This window comes from Nothoprocta perdicaria, unplaced genomic scaffold (genome assembly GCF_003342845.1).
Source record: "Nothoprocta perdicaria isolate Ctin4 unplaced genomic scaffold, notPer1 scaffold_124, whole genome shotgun sequence".
NCBI classification, from domain to species: domain Eukaryota; kingdom Metazoa; phylum Chordata; class Aves; order Tinamiformes; family Tinamidae; genus Nothoprocta; species Nothoprocta perdicaria.
Genome location: NW_020454361.1, coordinates 1,702,172 through 1,716,987, shown reverse-complemented (window position 1 = coordinate 1,716,987; position 14,816 = coordinate 1,702,172).

Genomic DNA, 14,816 nt, shown 5'->3' with positions numbered 1-14,816 from the left:
CCCACCCTGTCCAGGTACCTGTTGGACCCCACTGTGTGCTGTCCCTTGCCGATCTCTCGGTGACTACGTGGCTGGTGAATCCAGAAGCCAGCCCCGGTTCTCCCCACTTGCACATGTGGGAGAACCCACTTCTGTCCCACCTGTATGTGCTTTCTGGTGCTCAGAAAGCCGCTAATCAACAGGCACAATTAGCACTTAGACCTGACGCGAGTTTCCCTTTGGAGCCGCTCCGAGCTGCCGCCCGGCGCAGTGCTGGGTGCTCGGTGCCCACCCGGCGCTGCGCAGCCCCAGGCAGGGYGCGAGCCGCGCTCGCCGAGCACTCATGGACAAACAGGATCCAGCTGCAGGGAGCAAACCCCGGAGCCTCGCAGCTTTCCCATCCAGCCATGAAGCAATTCGCTGATTTTATTGAAACCAGATCGCCCGCTGCATCGTGCGATCGCTGCTCCAGCTGATTCGTCACGTCTGGTGGCCCTTGGGAGCTGGCCCAGAACAGCGAGGGGAGCAAAGAGGATGACAGAAAAGATGCAGGCTTGCAGAATTCCCCAGGCACGGCATTGCCCATGCCTGCAACACGTACACATGTGTTTTCAGAAAGGGTGGATCAAGACATTGCCAGAACTGGAGAGGCTTTCTTAGAGCCTGCAGAGCTCCCATCAAGTGCTGCCTGCCTCGCTTTTGCCCTTTGGCTTGTCCCCTCTGCAATATTCCAGTTGTTCTTTTCTTCTTATACTTCTCCAGCTGCCTGTTTGCAAAGAATGGGCCCAGCACCTCCTTTTTTCTCACTGTGTGGCATCCAGAAACATGCAAATACCCACAGAGAATGCCCGGCCCGCTGCTTCCGCGCCGGCATGGGCCTCTGCCAGCTTCCGTCTTAGCTGGATCAAAGGCTGGAGCATGAAAGTCCTCAGCTAGTCCTGGCCTCCCATGCAGCAAGCCCAGGCTTTGCTCCCAGCTTGGTTTCTGCAAGGAGAATCACTGAGAATCACAGGAAACGGGCCAATATCGTGAGCTCGTGTTCCCAGCGGCCAGCAGCGCTAGGCACCCACCGAAGCCCTTCCTTGGACATAAGGGCCCTTGGAACCTCCCTTGGCCAAGGGAACCCCAAAGCCAGGTCCTCTCTGCCGKATCCGCTGGGAAGCGCTGCCCAGACCAGGACTATCCACTGGGAAATGGGAGGGAGGTGAAGAACGGGATGCAGTGCTCCAGCCAGGACCGACTCGCTCCTGATTCTTGCGAGTGGAGCACAACATAGACACAGATGAGGACAAACTCCACTTTCATGATCATACCGAGGTGCTTGTCTTCAAAATAAATTTGACTGACCTTAACAAAGGGGAGAAATGGAGAATAAAATTAATTAGAAATGGAACTTGAAACCAGCTGGCCTGGAGTCACTGTCCCAAAGGAGAGCCGTCCAACCAAGCATCTCAAATGGCAGAAAGGACATCAAACGATGCATGTACTTCTATTTTAAAATGTTAGTTGAAGAGWAGTGCACTACACAAAGGCAGGACATGATTTGCTAGTGCTTCGAAGTGCAGAGCTGCACYACGATGAGCCCGGACTGTCCTTTATAATCTCAGTTACTCCGTTAATTGGCTCAGGTCCCCGTCCACCCCTGCTGCCTCTCCTCACTTCCTTGTGGCGGTAAAACATGCCCAGCTTTCGGGGACCTCTGAGCCACCCTGTCGCGCTGTGAGGCTCGTCCCGAGGCACCAAAACCAAGGAAGAGCCGCAGCTTTGGCTGAGACTGAGCTTTGAAAGTGCCGAGACTGCAGGACCTGGGCCAGCGGTTCCTGCATGAGGAGAACTTGGTATTCACGGAAAATGGAGAATTCTTCATTTATTGGTATTAATTTATTTATTTCTTGGCAGTGCAGGAGGAGGGAGGGCTGCTGGGCAGGGGCAAGAGGGAGCCTGGCCGCCTTGTGCCGCGCACACCCATCATCTCACGTCCCTGAAAAGAATTCACTCAGTCGTATTTTAATAACACTCTTTGCGGGATAAGAACTTAATCCCGGCTGCCACTTGCCATCCAGGAAAATATGCAGCGTGTTTTAACAAGGCAGGATGTTATCCGCTTCCCCCGTCCCTCCCTTCTCCGCTCACAGAAATTGTTCCCAAATTATCATGGGGATATAAGCGAAATAACAACCCAAGATGACAGGCTGAACTCAAGGACCATTTAGCTAGAGCTAGTTAAACGTCTATTTTTGGCATTTCCCCCCCAAAGTCTGATTTTTTTTGAAGCAGAGAAAATTAACAAAAAATTGAGCTAGCTGATTTCAGCTAAGTGTTTTGATGAATAATTTGCCGTAACGGGCCAAAATAAGATAGGGACTTCATATCATCTTATTGCACATCACATTTTATGCTCACATCCGCTTGTTTCAAGCCTTCCTGCCTAGGTTTGATTGGTGAGCGCATTTGGTTTCATAATGTGCTTTGACTACTCCAAATTTGAACATTTTGAAGCTTCTAGGGAAGAAGCTTTTTTTCCTGATTTCCATTCTGTCAAAAATATTTCTGCAGGAAGTCGAAGAAAAACTATGATGCTGCAGCATCTTCTCAAAATGCAAATATCATTTTTCTGTCATCTCTATTTTTAATATCAGTGTAATGCAAGTCACACAGGCGAGGGGCAAATATGACCCCAGGGATCCAAATCTTCCCAAATACTTGAGGTTTTGAGGACAGGCCGATCATTTTGCTACGTATTTATCAAGCTCCTCTTTCCCAAGAGTGCTGGGTTCAAACGCAATACAAATGAAGGGAATAAGTGACCAGTAGAACCACGTGCCTGTTTGCCTCCCATTTGGTACTTGTGTGAATGAATAAGCACGACCCCTGAAACCATCTTCTTCCTCTGGGGCCTAGAAATAATAATAATAATAATAATAATAATAATAATAATAATAATAATAATAATAATAATAATAAAATAACCTGGTGTCTGGGGGTCCCTCCTGGAATGCCGGGGGCGCCGGGCGCAGGAGCCAGGCAGCCTCCCCGGCTCTCCGCTGCTTCTGGCCACGGTGTCATGTGTTTCCATTTATAAAACTAATTAAATTTCATATTAGATCCACTTGAGAATATTTGCTGCTCGCTGCTTCTCTGGGGGAGCAGTCCCAAGACACCTCTTCTGTGACGGTTAGAAACCTTCAGTTTCATAAGTACGTGAATATCTAGAGAGGAAGAGACCCAGTTTAGATCTGTGTCAGCACTGGCTCTTGGRTAACAGATCTTTGCAGTGGCCAGGTCCACAGAAAGAGCTATTTCGAGGCTGCTTGGCGTCAAGCTGTGGCCGTGCTCCCTCACGGCTGCATTTTCAGYGTGTCCCTGAGCACAGGGCTCTCCTCAGGGCAACCTCAGGCAGAGCTTTGCGGCTGCAGAGTCAAAATCAAGCCGCTGCAAAGCCCAGCCTTGGTTATCCCGGTGCAATAGCAGCTTGATGCAGCGGGTTAAGTGGCTTCTCCAGGTTAACAGCACGAGCCCTGCGGGCAGCAGCCTGCACGGTGCTCCCGGGGCTCCCGCGGGCACAGCGGCCACGGAAACGRGATCCTGCCGGGACTGGCGCGGTCCGCACAGCCCGGAGCCAGAGCGGGAGCAGACGTGGATGGAGCAGTGAAGAGCCTTGGAGAGCTGCGTCCCGAGCAGCCCGTGCCGGGGTCCCTGCTTGGCCCCCAAGCTCCGGTACCGAGACAGCACGGGGTGTCTGCAGCGCTGCGCTCGCGGTGCAGCTGCTCCCCCACGCTCGGTGCAGCTGCAATCGTTTGCAAACCCAGCGCACAGCGAAGTGCCTGGTGCTGATGCAGCGACGCGAGGACACGCGGCTCTGTCAGCGCAGGACGTTGCCGATACCTGGGCCGGTGCTGATAACAAACCTTCTGCGTAAATCTGCAGCCACGTGGAAATGGGATGTGCAGAGCGACAGCCCGGGCGGCAGYGAAGGGGCTGTCGTATGGCACACGCCGACACTGCTGTGCCCTCTCCAGCGCGAGCCGGGGGGTCAGTGTTAGTGTCCCCAGGGGCACGTGCACCCTCAGCCCAGCGAGYTCCCTGCGAGCGGCTCCTGCAGGAGGATCCCCAGCGTGGGGCAGAGCAGAGGTCCCAAACAGCCCTTTTTGTGCCAGCAGGAGGCTGAGGTCCCCAGGGCTGCTCCTTCCCATGCCGGGAAATATCCCCCAGCCCCTCTGCAACGTGGGCTACGGATAGATGAGAAAACTGGATGCAAAGCCTGCTAGACAGCAGGGGCATCTGATTTCCTCCTCTCTTTCTGAAGAGAACCAGATGCTTTCAGGTCTGGAAATCCCAGTATCTCGTGGTGTTTATGCTTGTTCTCCATCGTGCAGCCCATAGAGGCCTGTTGTCTCCCGCTGCCAGAATCCTTCTCCTCTACAAGGACAGCGAGATCCGGGCGCTGCCGGGTCACTCCCCTGCCTACAAGGAGTTTTGTGCCTCCGGCCCCATCCGTGCGGCTGTGGCCTGGCACCGACACCCAGCAATAGTCCCTGTACTCGGAAGGCCACCGGTGGCAGAGCTTCTTAGCAGCGTTTCGTGAGCACTGCAAACTGAGCGCCGTGTTTGCAAAAACTGCAGCGGGGCCGCGAGCAGCTTGCAAACAGGAAGGGCCGGGCAGTAATTCACGGCTTGAGTGGTGACCAAGAGGTGAGAAGCTCTTAATCTGCCTCTCAGTGTCTGGAGCCACTCTGTTGCCCATTTCTCTAATCTATGGACAAAGAATCAGAAGCAACAGCATTGCCTAGGGAATAAATAAGATTTATTTCGAGCTAAATGAATGCTATTTTGCAGCACTGGGATGTTTAACCTTGGCCAGAAGGAATGATCTTTCTATTGTAGAGCAGATAATTAATTGTTACAAAATCCCCGAGAGATCAGGCAAACGGAGGGCAGCTGGGAGGCAAATTCCCAGATTTATACGGTGCCTTGAGCCACTTCCAGCACCCTCGGCTGAGCGGTGTCCAACTCCCCACCTTCCACCAGCACAATGGTGGCTGCTGAATGGGCAATTTAAAGCAAATTGCAGAATCCAAGGGCGAGTTCAAAATCACTAAATCAGAAGTGCCTGAATGGATTATTGTGAAATACAGCCTGAAATGGAGTTTAAAGACTCATCTGCCCTCCCTCTCCACTAAGCTGCCTCTCATTCCCCAGTGCTCACTGCTGCCTAGGGGAGAGCAGGGGCTCCCACGAGCCAGCAGGGTGTGGGGCCAGGATGTGGGGCCAGGATGCAGGGCGGGGATGTGGGGCTGGGATGTGGGACTGGGATGTGAGGCCGGGATGCAGGGCCGGAATGCGGGGCCAGGATGCAGGGCGGGGATGTGGGGCTGGGATGTGGGACTGGGATGTGAGGCCGGGATGCAGGGCTGGGATGCAGGGCCGGGATGTGGGGCCAGGATGCAGGACTGGGATGTGGGGCCGGGATGCGGGGCCGAGATGTGGGGCCAGGATGCAGGGCCGGGATGCGGGGCTGGGATGCGGGTTTGGGATGCGGTTCCGGGCGGGGGCATTGGCACCCGCTTTGCCCTGCATTCGCTCTCTTTGCCGCCCTCACTTGCCGTGTTCCCAGTCACTGCAGGATAAATCTCCTTTCGGTGCAGGTCTGTCCAGGGCGAGCAGTCGGTGCGTTTTCCTAAGTGCGCTTTTTCGTGTATTTTTAATAAAGGTCACTGTGTGTTTACGGGCAAAGGCAATCAATGGAGGTTCATTATTTATTAGGATCCCAGTGGTCTGCAAGGCCCCGCAGGCTGAGCACACATGAGGTTCGTACTGAGCCTCTTCAGCAGCCCGGAGGGCAGCCTGTGCCCTGCTCCGCTGCCTCCTCTTCCTCACCCCCATTCCTGCTCCTTCCACCGGGAGCAGCCCCTGCCCGGAGCACCCTGTGCCCAGCCTCGTGCTCAGCCGTCACCTCAAGTTTTCTCTCCACGTTTGAGCTCAGGGTCCGGCCGCCAGGACTGCGTGAGGAGCAAAGAGCTGACTGCGGTGGGGACGAGGGGATAAGAGCGAAGGGGACTCCTGCTTTAATACAATCCAGTCAGAGCAACCCGGGGCTGCCGCTTCCTCGTGCAGCCGTGAGCAGGGTCGGCATTCCCAACCGGGATGGAAACAGGGCTGTTTTTAGACTCCTAATACCGCGCACAGAAAGACAAGAGGGGCAGAAAGGAGACACGGACACTGCAGGGAGCAACGCGGGCCCTGCACAGCGTCCTGCACCGCTGCTCCCCCATTCCCTGTCCCGAGGGCGGCTTCGCTCCTGCTCCGGCCTGGTGCTCACGTGGATGCAGGAGGGGAGTGGAAAGTCCTGCTGAGCATTGTCCTTGGAATAGCTCCTTCCCCCGGGGACCTTCCTGCTTTGGAGCCTTTCGAGGAGTTAATGACCAGGCCCTGCCTATGGAGAAGGTGGGTAGTGCTGTCACCTGGGCACAACTGAACCCCTATTGCCGCAGCAAACAAAAGGGTCCTTTGGAGTCCCTTGTTATTGTTATTTTTCATTTGAAGGATAAAATAAAATATAAGGGAGAACAAAATACATCAGAGTTAAAAAAGAGGAAAAAAAAAAAGATTCTCTTAAAACTGGGGGGACATCTAATATTGTCCCACTACATGAAAGGGTTTGAGATCGTGTTCAGGCTGGAGACAGGAGTCTGGCTGCAGTTACTGTCCATGGGATGCAGCCCCAATGAGGCCCTAAGCATCAGTTCGGAATGATCAGATCCCGTCTCCCTCAGAACAAGAATGTTCACGTGCAGCACACGTCAGCTCTGTACAAATATTGCTGCCTTTGCACTTCGCTTAAGTTCCCCGGGACCCGAGCGAGCGGTTTTTACAAGCAAATACATYAGGAGCGTTTGTGCAGTTCTATTTCACACTGACTTCTTGCTCTGCAAAACTCCCCTGGGGGCAGCCCCAGCTGAGATCCCTCTGTTAGGATGTCGGGATCCAGCTCTTCACGCACATGTGCCGTGCTGCAGGATGAGCCTGTTGTGATGCCCGGTCCCTCCTGTGCTGCATTGGAGAGCTCTTCCTCGGAGACCATCCCCACCCCGGGATAGCACCAGACGCTCCGTGCCCAGTTCTTTACTGCAGAGGAACGACTGCAGCTCTGGCTGGCAACACTCACCCGTGAGACTGTGCTCCAAAACAACAACAACAACAGCAGCAGCAATCATACAACAGAGCTACCCTAATTCGCACTAGATGACTGGGAGACCATTGCGAGTTAATGAATTCCACGGATTAGCAAGCGCCAGAGCAAACACCATTTCACGTGGTCAGGGTAATTCATCACCAGATGYACTTTGTTCGCTCGTTTTGACAATTGCGGTTCATTTTTAGTTATTGATGCTATCTCATAATGTCCCAGCACATACATGGAGGTGCATTTTGTAAAAGCAACAAGGTCTTTGCCATAGGAAGCCCGAGGACATCAGTGGGAAATGTACAGAGGCCTTGGTGGCAGTGACAGGGGCRGCGGATTTGCAGCCTGAATTGCCAGGTGAACAGCTCGGGAGGACGTCGCCTCCCTGCCCCACGTCTGCGGTGCCCGTGACACCCCGAGCAGCTCTTTTCCRAACAGACCATCCCCCTGCCAGAGCCGGATTCCCTCCTTCCCTCCCTGTGGTGTCTCCATCCCAAAGCGCAGGCGGGATCCCTCTGACTGCGACCGCCGCGTCGCTCCYTCTCCCGCCTCTCCGGCAAGGGATATTTTGCAAACACAAGTGCATTAACAACTGGCAGGAGCCCCCATGAATATTTCATGCTTAACATGCCCTTGTTTCCTCCCGTTTAATGGATGCTCTCCCCATTAGGGCTCGGCTGCTCACGACGGATACCTTTTCAGTGCAACATAAAAGACGCTGCGGAGGAGACCACTTAGCCCTCGCTTCAATTGCAGGCGCAGAGCGGGCTACTCCCACGCTGGATTCCCTCTACGAGCCGCTCTTCCCGGCTCTCGGTCCTCTTTTTGCACAGGGTTTTGCTGGCTGCATTGGGAGCTGCCCAGTGGCACCGCGTGCCGGTGGCCGGACAGGTCCATGTGCCACCCCAGGACACGATCCGGAAGGAAGGGAGCGCACAGAGCTTGCTGGGGATTGYACAGGGATTGCACGGGSATTGCACGGGCATTGCATGGGCATTGCACAGGGATTGCACAGGGATTGCACGGGGATTGCACGGCTTTCCCTGTGCGTCCGCCACGCCGAGGCCTCGGGCAGGGAGAGCTGCTGGGGAGACCTCGGGAGAGGCCGCGGGAAACCGGGAATTCCTGGCAGGTCCCGAAGGAGAAGGGCTGGTTGGAGAAGGGCGCTCCGGAGGGCTGYGGAACGGATGGGAGAGGAGGCAAGAGCTGCAGCAGAGGCCGAGACGTGAAGCAAAGTGGATTCATTTGACAAGAGTGTTAAATGTTTAACCACGGGCCGCGATGCAGGGAATGCGGGGCGGCTCCGTGAGTCCCAGCGCCGGCCTGGCTGCTCCCGCTGCTCCCGGGCCCCTGGCAGCCCCAGCCACGGCCCAGGAAGGTCCCTGCACCTCGGTGCGCGCTGYGCAAAACAGCAGTCCTGGAGAAGCAACAACTAGAGCAGGAACGGATTTAGGTTGAATTAGATGTTGCGTTTGACTTGCAGTGAGATATTTTTCTTTGCTCTGGAGCATTATTTTTTATAAGTCAGATTGCAGRGCACTTTAGAAGGAAAGGATTTGGAACAGAAAAACACGTTTCACTGCTAACACATTAAAGAAAGACTCTGAATTTGGAGAAATAAATGTTAGTTAAAAGTCTCAGAGTGACCAACATGAATGTAGGAGGTGCAGAACTGGTCCTGCTTGCAGAGGAGAAACTTCTGGACGGACAGAATCATTTCCCCCTGTAAAATAATTCCCAGGCAAGAGTCACTAAGGTCTAAAGCATCTCTCCCGGCCCGGGACTCGCGCAGTGCTGGGATGGGAGTGCAGGGAGTCCTTGGGGTTGGATACCATTGGGAATTACACAGAGCAGCAATGAAAGCCAAGCCCGGGCAGGCGTGTGGCCGGGGCGCCCATGGGGGACACTTGGAATGGGTTTGTGTCCTGACCGTCACTGACACTTGGTCCATGCAGRACCAACCCTGGGAATGTTTTTAGCCCAAGGGCCTGCCATGGCAAATGCACGAGGGTGGGATTGAAGATGGATCTGGAGACACGAGGATGAAGACGAAGATGGAGCTGGAGGCACGAGGATGAGGAGGGAGATGGAGCTGCTTCACTTCAGGCCCCGGCTGTGTGCCCGGCCTCGAGCCAGCCTAGCTGCCATAGATGCCACGGGACAGGACCCCGGGATGACCCCCAGCCCGATCCCGGTCCCGTCAGCCCCGTGGGAGCATCCAGCCCCACTGCCCGCGCAGGAGCCAGGACGGGAAGGGCTCCTGGTGCCCGCTGCCCTCTCCCCCCTTCCCTCCTTCCGACCCCCTCCTCTCGCAGGCAGGATTTTAATCTAATTTTCTCAATGCAAATCTTAATGGGGGAAAACCTCGCAATCCAATCTGCACAAGCCTCCTTTCACAGTTGAGAGGCTTGATGAAATTGCGAGCGCTGGCGCGGGCCGCGCTCTGTTTACCCCCGCAGCTAGGAGCCCAGGAGCAAGCGCCGGTTGTGTGGAGAGGCAGAACCAAACGGGGGCTGCAATTAGGGGTGCTGCAGGGGCTGCCCCGGCGGGGCCGCGGGGCCGCCGTCCCGGTGCCGTGCGGCTCCGGCCGCGGTTCCGCCCGGGCGCTGCCCGCGGACGCGGCRCCTCCGGCTGCGTCACCACCAGGTCCCCGTGCTGGCAGCGGAGCAGCTTTGCGCGAGGCCAATGTGGGGCGGAAAAGGGCACTTTGGGTGAAAATGTGAGCRTTTGGTGAGGCCCGAGGGGCTCAAGCAGCAACAGGACATTCCCTCTGCTCATGGCTGGGATGGACGGCACGTGCTGGTGAGAAGGAGGTGGAAGCGAGGACGTGTTCCCAGCAGCAATTCCCGGCAAATCCCTCACATTCCCTGGATGATCTGAGCGTGGCGGTGCAGAACTGAGGGTCGTGGTGGGCACAGGCCAGGGGGACGAGGCTGCTCCGGAGCGGAGCRGCAGCTCCAGGACTGCGCTTAGCCTGCTTCTATTCACTCAGAAAGCGGTTAATCGAAACAGGAGAAATTTTGGTGCAGTTTCCAGCATGAGTTCTGGTAAACGAAGAAATGTGCCTGAAACTCACATTTCAGAAAAGACTGTGCATTAAAAACCAAAGAGTTTCTGGTGAAAGAAATAATGTGTCTGTTGAGAGCACTTTTAATGAAATGTTGATTAAAATGCTAGAAATGGAACATTTCCTCTCCCGTGTGCAGGGTGGCCGGCAGCGGACACGCGCTGGCCCCGTCCACGGGACAAGGGCAGCGCTGCCTCCAGCTCCCCCGGCCCGGCCGGCTCTGCTGGGAGCGGGGACAGGAGCCTCGTGCAAGAAGGACAAGATTTTCCCCCACATAAATCCCCTTCTTCTCCCAAGGATTTATCCAAGTGGGGAGGGGGGCAGGGCCGCAGGGGGATGGGATTCGGGAGCCTCTGTGCTCGGCTCTGCCGCTCCGGGCCGGGCGCAGAGCACAGGCCACGTGAGCAATTAATGGAGCAGAACTCGGCTTTAATCTGCTCCCATAAATGTTTACAATCCCCTAATTATTAGCATTTAATGCGGTATTAATTCATTGATGGGCTTTCATTTCGGGTTTTAATGTCTCGGCAAGCCCTGCTCTTCCCCTCGGCTCCTGTGTTCCCGGAGGCWGAAGGAATCGGCTGGGACGGCTCTGCCGGCGGGTCCGGATCCGGGGCTGCAGCGAGGAGCCGGGAGCGGCTCCTGCATCCCGGAGCAGCGGCAGAGCCGGGAGCGGCGCCGCTTCCGCCCTCGCTGCTTCCTTGGAGGCCCCCGCTGCCAGCGGCCGCACCGAGCGCGCAGGGAGGGATTTCTGCTGCGCACGGAGCCCCCTCCCTGTCGCCCTTCCCGCTACATCTGTTCCCCATATCCTGGGCCCGGGTGGCAAGAGCAGGAAAAACAGCAGAAAAAAAAAGCGAGATGGGAAAATGCACAAAAGCTGTGGAAAAAATGTGTGAGCRGCGTTGGAAATTTCATTTTCTGTGCTGGGCTCTGTCACCTCGACGCTCGAGCTCGCCTGCACAAAGCTGGGATTAGCAGCTGGGGCGCCCATGTTCACCGCTGGCCGCAGCAGTGTGGGGCCTGAGGCCACTTGTGGGCCATTCCACCCCAAACACGGGCCCTCCAGCCCAAACACGGGACCTACTTCTCCTGATGTCCTGGGAAAACACCAGGATCCTAGCTCCACTCTCCAAGGCGAGCTTGGATCCTGTTCAAACCAGAGTACTCCCARGAGAGCAGGGGATAAATGTTCAAAATGGGTTTAAGTGCACGCAYGAGGCAGCTTTACACGGCTCAAATGACGCCAGCATCATCACCAGGGACCTACGTGTCCCTGCGAGGAGGAAAGACATATTTAACCTCTGCTCCTGAGCACCTGGAGCATTCGCTCAGGTGTGGGCCGAGCAGCCATGGGTGCATGGTGCAGAGCACCGTGAGTGCATGGTTCATCGTGCCAGCGCCGTGTGTGCATGGTGCACAGTGCCCTGAGTGCATGGTGCATGGTGCACAGCACCGTGTGTGCATAGTGCACAGTGCACAGTGCACAGTGCCGTGAGTGCATGGTGAGTGGTGCCAGCGCCGTGTGTGCATGGTGCACAGTGCCCTGAGTGCATGGTGCATGGTGCACAGCACCGTGTGTGCATAGTGCACAGTGCCGTGAGTGCATGGTTCATCGTGCCAGCGCCGTGTGTGCATGGTGCACAGTGCCCTGAGTGCATGGTGCATGGTGCACAGCACTGTGTGTGCATAGTGCACAGTGCCGTGAGTGCATGGTGAGTGGTGCACAGCACTGTGAGTGCATGGTGCCGGCGCCGTGTGTGCATGGTGCATGGTGCACAGCACCGTGTGTGCATGGTGCATGGTGCCAGCGTCAGGTGCTGCAGCGTGTAGAAACGTTTAAACGAGATGTCCCTAACTCACCTGGTGGTGCACGAAATGAGAAAGGTGCCAGGGGAGCATTAGGAAGATGAAAGACATGAATGTTAACAGAAGCGTGCTTTATGTAGCACACAATTAACACGGGGAGCTGAAGAGCGCCGGAGGAGGAGCGCAGCTGGCAGCGCCGAGGAGGCAGCGGCTGCAGGGGCGACAGGGACAGAGTCCCCTGCGCACCRGGAGAGCAGGAACACGGGGAGAGAGGGAGCGTGAGGAGAGCGGGAACATGAGGAGAGCGGGAGCGCTCAAGGGATCACATCACGGGACACCGGGATCCCTGGGGGTGAGGCGGCTCTTCCAGCTCCTTTCTGTCCTGGACGTGGTGTGTTGGAAACCTGCGTTCCGGGCAGGCCAGGGCACCAGGGAGCCTGGACACGCTTCCCCTCGCTGGGCGGTCCTGGCAGGACGAACCCCGGGCAGGTCCCGTGTCCCCGCAGCGGGAGCCTCCCCAAGCGCGCGGCCACGCGCGGCGCCGCCGGGCTGCGCTTTGAACGGGAACACACCAAGTCGGGGGATTTAAACCTTTGTGGGCTTTTTTTTTTTTAAGAGGAATTAAAGCAAAAATTCACATCTGGTGTGACAGCTCCTCACCCCGTGCCGCACCCCCCTCCTCGCTCTGCAGTGCAAATGCCGACAGGCTCGTAGCCCCCCGCCCAGCCCCAGATCTGGCGCCGAACCGCTCCTAAAGCCGCTAAAAAGGGGCGTTCTGGTGACATCACCCTAAAGGCTTCAGCGCAGGCCGAGCAGCGCCGGCTGGGGACCCTGTCGGGGTCCCGAGGCCCTGGCCTCAGAGCGGAGCGGGGGCGGGTTGTGGGGGAAAGCGGGGGGCAGCAGCACAAGCCCAGGCACAGGAGCTGGCTCGTGTACCCCTGGGCACCCGCCACGTCCCGGCACCGGCACCGGCACCGGCACCGGCTGCGTCTTGGTTGACACTGGCCTGACGTGGGTGAAAAACCGCTTGGGTTCCCATTTTTGTCAGCTTGCCAGCAGCGGCAAGAGCGACCTTGCTCACCACTTAGCTCTTTGATTCTTCAAGTATTCTCAACTGAAAAAGAYCAGATTTGGATGCAGAGCAGCCCGGCTTTCTGTTCCCACCAAGAGAGTCCTGTGGGTGAAGGACCAGGTTCCCAGGCAGGGGCTGGCGCAGGCATGAGGCTGCATGTGGGATATGGGATACAGGATGTGGGATATGGGATGCAGGATGTGGGATGCGGGATGTGGGACCTGGGTGCTGGGAGCAGCCGGAGGTGCCTCCTGCTCTGAGCAGTCCATGGCCCCTTCCTGGCTCTCCCAAGGGGCAGCCCATCAGGGTTGCTGGCKTGGAGCATTTCTGGAGCTTTCTGGAGGGAATGGGCAGAGTTTGGGCCCGAACGTCCCTCCCACCCGGCATGCGCTCGCCCTGCGAGCTTTTGGTCTCTTGCAAGCACTGGAGCTTTGGGAGCATTAACGTGCAAGCTGTAAAAACAGAGCCCGACGCCAAGGGACCCCTCTAAGGCGTCTGCGAACTTCACAGCAGYGCCGGGCAGCAGCAGGTCCCACCGCGCGAGCCCCTGCAGAGCTGTCCCTGTGTGGCACAGGGATGCCGAGTGCCGGGAGACGCGGGAACGGTGTGATGATCCGGCGGTGTGAGCTCTGCCAAGGGCCGCGGTTCCCGTGGGATGCAGGGCTGCACTCCCCCGGGCGTCCCAATAGCGCCAGGCTCTCGTGCCGCCCGGGAACGTCCTTGGGAACGCGCGCTGGCGGCTCCCGGCCTCGTGAGCCCAGAATAGCAAACGCGATTGTTTTCCCACCTGTCTGAGCTACAAAGGGCCAAATGGMTTTTCATGAAATGTTATTAAAAAATGAAAAGCGGTTGGCTTCCGGGCCGAGGCCCCGCTTGCCAAGTCAGCCCCAGGCAGCGTTTTATGACTAAGTACGCAATAAAACGCTTTGAAAGGGGGGCTTAGGGCTGGGGCCCACGCGGAGCCTCCTGCCGCAGGGCAGCGCTTGGAGCTGCCGTGTGCCTGGGTCCTGCCCTGCCCTTGCATCCATGGGGTCCTGGGCGTCCTCCTTGGCCATTGGGATTGGTCTGGTGTCGGCAGATCCCTATGGAAAGGGATGAGATGCGAATTCCGCCCTGCAGTGGGGCGTGGGGGTCCCCAGGGGATCCTTGGCTTGCTGGGGGTCCTGCACGGTGTCGGTCCCCCGTCAAGCAGCCATGCAGGGATGGGGAGAAGGGCAAGGGTGAGAGGTGCTGGGTGTCCCGGGAAGCGAGTTACGGAGATGGAACCAAGGGGGATGAGTGTCRGGCAGTGAGATCTGCTGGGAAGCCTGCAGGAAAAGCAGGAAGCCAGAGGACTGGGATGAAGCCTGGCTGGGACCAGGATCCAGGTGTGCAGGTGCTGTGGGATGAAGGCTGGTTGGGACCAGGATGCAGGTGTGCGGATGCTGCAGGATGAAGGCTAGTTGGGACCAGGATCCAGGTGGAGGGATGCTGCAGGATGAAGCGGAGCCGGGATGCGGAGCAGCCGGGATGCGGAGCCGGGATGCGGAGCAGCCGGGATGTGGAGCAGCCGGGATGTGGAGCCGGGATGCGGAGCCGGGATGCGGCGCAGCCGGGATGTGGAGCCGGGATGCGGAGCTGGGATGCGGAGCCGGGATGCGGAGCCGGGATGTGGAGCCGGGATGCGGAGCAGCCGGGATGCAGAGCCGGGATGCGGAGCCGGGATGCGG